Source organism: Rattus norvegicus, chromosome 16, assembly GCF_021556685.1.
Source record: "Rattus norvegicus strain SHRSP/BbbUtx chromosome 16, alternate assembly SHRSP_T2T, whole genome shotgun sequence".
In the NCBI taxonomy this organism is placed as follows: domain Eukaryota; kingdom Metazoa; phylum Chordata; class Mammalia; order Rodentia; family Muridae; genus Rattus; species Rattus norvegicus.
The window spans coordinates 16079600-16084765 of record NC_141549.1 but is presented as its reverse complement, the minus strand read 5'-3'; the positions used below and the strand labels follow the sequence as shown (position 1 = coordinate 16084765).

At 39.5% G+C, this 5166-nt stretch overlaps 1 pseudogene; it reads left to right on the top strand.

The window, feature by feature from the left end:
* The first annotated feature begins 3466 nt into the window (after nucleotides 1-3466).
* On the top strand, nucleotides 3467-4150 carry LOC134482562 (SIN3-HDAC complex-associated factor-like; annotated as a pseudogene).
* The last annotated feature ends 1016 nt before the right edge of the window (nucleotides 4151-5166 follow it).

Sequence of the window (5166 nt, the reverse complement as noted above, 5' to 3'; positions counted from 1 at the left end):
AGAGACATAATAAACATACACATCAACAAAAATTTCAGTGAGGTCACTTGATCCATGAATTATATGCATGGACACACTTCATATATGATGCATGAATGACAATTAAACATAATAACTATATAATTAAATGCATTACACCAAATGCCAACTCAAAAAAAAAACATCATTTTGATAGCTAGCAAAGGTTTGCTCCAGCAAAAATGTAAAACTACTTGCATTCACACACAGGACATTTCAATATAATAAATATATTTTCAAATTAACTAAAGTTTAAAGTAAGTAATTTGTTTGGAGACCAAACATTTATATGTGACAAGTTAGAAAAAAGCATGGTTTCAAATTTTAAAAAAACATTCAAGTGTGTATACATTCAAACAATAAAAATGTAAAGGGGGAGAGAGAGGTGGAGGGAGGGAGATAGCATTCTGAAAACTTATTTATGAAGCTTCCTTATCAGAATCTAAACATTTTTGGAGAGAGAAAGAGTAAATATCCAAATATAAATAAAAGACGACTTGCAATATTTGGAAAATACACTGGTATGAAATAAAAAAAATTAAATGTATGCAGCAAAAAGAAGAAAAATAGGGGCTGGCTCAGTGGTTAAGAGCACTGATTGTTCTTCTAGAGGTCCCAAGTTCAATTCCCAGCAACCACATGGTGCCTCACAATCATCTCTAATGGGATCTGGTGCCCTTTTCTGGTGTGTATGAAGACAGCTACAGTGTACTCATATAAATAAAAATTAATTTAAAAATAAAAAAGAAAAATAGTACACACTGCAAAGATTTCTAAAAGCATAATTAAACATAATGAAGATGAAAAAATTAAAGATATATGTTTAATTATCTTAATTTCGGTCAGACAGCACATTTTAGAATGTTCCATCTATTAAAGATATATCCAGGTACCTTATTACACAACTTAAAATTAAACTCTTCAGGCAAATGTAAGACAGCAATTCAACAAAACAAAACAAAATAAAACAAAGGATCTCCAATTTTTTGGTATATGTTTTGTTTATTTTCATTACTTTTAATTTTTTACAGTCCAGTCATTAGCCTCCTCGTGGTCTGCCCTCCGACTCTTCTTCATCCCATTCCTCCTCCCCGATATCTCCAAGAGGATGCCCCCCACCCGCACATACACATACACCCCTTGCCAGGCCTTCCCACTCCCTGGGGCCTCAAGCTTCTCAACACATTGAGCCACCAAGAGGGCAGCATACACTAGCTGGTATGAGACCCCTGACACTAATACAGCAAAGGTATATGTTTTATTAAGGTCTAGTCAGAAACTTTCTTATGTATCTATTACTAGGAACTTCTTCATGATTAAGGTAACCATTAACCAAAATTCTTTTATGTTCTATGCTTTGGTGTTCTTGGAAAACAATCACAATAGAGGTCAGTTAGAACTACTTTTTATAGTTAGCCACAATAAGCTTGGACCTGAGACTTTCCTGGAAATTGACATCCTACTTGGCAGGAAAAGACATTTGGGGTAACTGACATTCTGGTTGGCAAGTTAAGACTTGACAGCTATTGCTGCTTGGCCTTTTGGCTAAGATCAAGTGAAGACATGACAGCTAGACAAGTCCACCGAACCCACAGGAACAGAATAAATGTACCGCAAAGACGTTCTTAAGGGAGTCCACATCTCTAAATGCTGCTTAGTGGGATAAGTTGGCACAGATGTTTGTGAATTTCAGGCTTAAAAGCTCTGTAGGATTCTGGTTCAGGGTCTCAGCCTCATCTTTACTCTGCATCCCTGATTGATCAGTCCTTGGGCTAATATTCAATAAACTATCCTTGTCTGATTGAGATCAATGTTCATTTGGTTTGTGGAGCAACTCCTGGACAACTAAAATTTGTTAAAAGTCAATGTCAGAGAAATACAAATGATGTTTCAAACAAAATGCACACCAAGTTCATAGTAGCTTTAAAGTCGATAGCTTGAAGGAAACTAAAATATTCTTAATTTAATGGATATCCAAATGCCTACATGCTACAGCATAATACCACTTGTCTCGGTGAGGGTTACTGTTATTGTGATGACAAAAGAAACCTGAGGAGAAAAGGGGTCATTTCTCTTACAGTTACATAGAACAACTCATTACTGGGAGCAGTGAGGAACTCAAGCAGGGGGAAGAACGTGGAGTCTGGAGCTAATTCAGAGGCCACAAAGAAGTGCTACTTACTGCCTCGCTCCTCAAGGCTTGCTCAACTTGCTTTCTTATAAAAGCCAGGACTACTGTCACAAAAATGGTACCACCCACGATGGGTTGTGCATTCCCATAGTAATCATTAATTAAGAAAACCCAGTACAAGATTGCCAATAGCCAGATTTTTTTTGGAGACATTGTGGTGGTTTGTATAGGCTTGGTGCAAGGGGTGACACTACTAGGAGGTGTCTTGTTGGAGGGAGTGTGTCACTATAGGAGTGGGCTTTGAGACCCTCCTCCTAGCCACATGGGAACCAGTCTTCTGTTAGCCATCAGATCAAGATGTAGAACTCCCACCTCCTCCAGCACCATCCCTGCCTGGTTGCTGCCATGCTTCCTGCTATGATGATAGTGGACTGAGTCTCTAAAACTCTAAGTTAACCCCACTTAAATGTTTGCCTTTATAAGAGTTGGGTTGGTCATGACGTCTCTTCATAGAAATGGAAGCCCTAAGTAGGATAGGCATTTTCCCAACTGAGGCTCTCTCCTCTTTGATAACTTTAGCTTGTGTTAAGTAGACATAAAACTAGACAGTACCACACAGTGAATGAAATAAGTCAGTCACAAAGGCAACATATTCTATGTCTTTTTATGAAAGTGTACATAATTGGAAAATACATAGAAATAGAATTGATGATAACATGCAGCTGAGCAAGAATAACGGTGTTGAGGGTGAAAATTGACTTTAAAGGTAGTTTGTAAGGTGTCTCTCTGGGATAATGAAAATGGTATGAAGTGAGATAGTGGTTACGTTTTTACGGATGCATAAATTCATTAAAAACATTTAACTTTGGGCACCGAGCAAAAGAAAATTATAATATTTAAATGGAATCCTATCAAAGTGGAAAAATACAAGTCCACTAGCTTCATGTGGCATATATTTTGTTCAGTGCATGCCTATTTTTGCATGAGATTCCTAGAAGTGGACGGAAAGATCTATATAAGTGTTTCTGGATTTTTCTGGTTCTATCTGATCAGCTTATATTTTGTATATTTGGGGCTCTTTAATCTAATAATAAAGTAATTATGTATTAAGTATAAATCAAAAAATGATTTGTTGACTTAAAATATAGAAACTACAAATACTTATTAAGAACTGTCCAATAGGAGGGAAAGCAGAATCTATACGTCGGTCCATGTAGCACCTGAAGAACTGCTGGAGATAATCGTTCTGGACTCGGCGCTGGTGGAAGGAGTACTTGCAGGGGGTTGGCCTGGTACAGTTTGCACCGTGGGAGCTTTGAACCAGAAGAAAAGATGGTTGGTTTTCGCCAAAGATGTACCAAAATATAGAGGGGTGCTGTACATGGAGAGCCAAGTCCTTCGGTTCTCAGTTCACGGACAGTCAACGTTATGAAGAGGACTTCCAGGGCTGTTTGGGGTTGCATGAGACTCGCTCAGGAGACGTCCGCAACGCCTGTGTGCTGCTTGTGAAAAGATGGAAGGCGTTGCCGGCTGGATCCAACGAAAACTGGAATCTTGTCCTAGACGCAAGAGCAGGTCCGAGTCTAAAGACAACATTGAAACCAAAGAAAGTGAAGCCTCTGTCTGCCAACAGGATGAAAAGCAACCAGATCTGTAAACTGCAGAAGGAATTTAAACGCCACAATTCTGATGCCCATGGCACTACCTTAAGTAGCCTCTCCAGCCCACTCTGCATGCTACAATAACCAGTTAGGTGAGGGCTCAGATACAGAGATGGCTTCCAGCTCTAAGAACTCCAGTTTATTCCTTCTTAGATCTTAGATCCAGCCCTACTGGAAAATACAGAAAATATGTTATGGGATCATTTATAAGGACTGTTTTGGGGAAGTCGTCATCAGCACTCATCTCTTGAAGCCTTGCTGCAGCTGTAAGAAAGCAGCCTCCGAGAAGCCTGAGGAGCAGGGGCGGGCGCTTCTGCTCATCTCCACTCAGGACTGGTGACTGAGGTTCATTTAGAAGGGAGCGAAGAACGATTTAAACTTTGAAAAGACCACAAAACAAACCGACCCTCTTATTTTTAAGTTGGATACCTGCTATTCTGCCAAAAGACATTTTCTAGAATAGTTTTTAATGGGTTACTATCCTTACCCTTCACCCAACAAACTCTGAAGTCTGTCTCTAGCTTACTGCAGGAAAAAAGACGTGTACATACTATTTAAGATGCTGAGTGTTTCATAGGAAAGCTGAGTGCTGCTGTAAAGTGCTCTTTAAGTCTTAGTTAAAATCCCCTCTAATGAATGGAATTAGGGGAATTTCAGGGGGCAGATATAGGATTTGTTGTGTGGTAAATCATATGTAGTTTAGTCTTTCTGTGGAGAGGCAGTGGTTGGGGCATTTTTAAATGACTGGCTACACTTCTTTTCCCTCATGATAATTTGTCATAACTCAGTAGCACGACCTGCTCCTAGAAGGTAGTTGAAAAATTTTAAATGCTAGGCCATTGCCAAGGTTCTGATGATTCAAACCTGTACTACTGATTATTAGGCAGGACAAACTGAGCTTTCTGCAAATAGCTTGAAGGAGGAAGCAATTTCTGAGCACACGAGTAGCACCATGTTGCCTCTCTTTAATTTCACAGTGATAAAAGACTTGATGTGGGTCTTGTAAAACAGAACCAGATCTCCTTCTGGGGTAGGAGTCTGGTTCTGGATGGGCAAGGTCCTATGGGATAGTACCAAAGTACCACCACAAAGTAGAGAACACACATGGTTGGAAACTACTTAATCAGAATGTTTAAGTCCTGGAGATGCATGGGCATAGTTGATGCTGCTTGGGGTGTGTTTCCTAGAGGGCTCACAGTATGTAAATAATTGACATTGGTAACATGACTGCCTGGGATTCACTGAAATCCACAGGATTCAGTTCTAGCTCTGGATTATCTCAGTCGACCTTTGTGGAGGTTTTATCTATAGAGTAGATCTTTGCCTTGTCATGAACCTTATTAGGGTTTGGGGTTG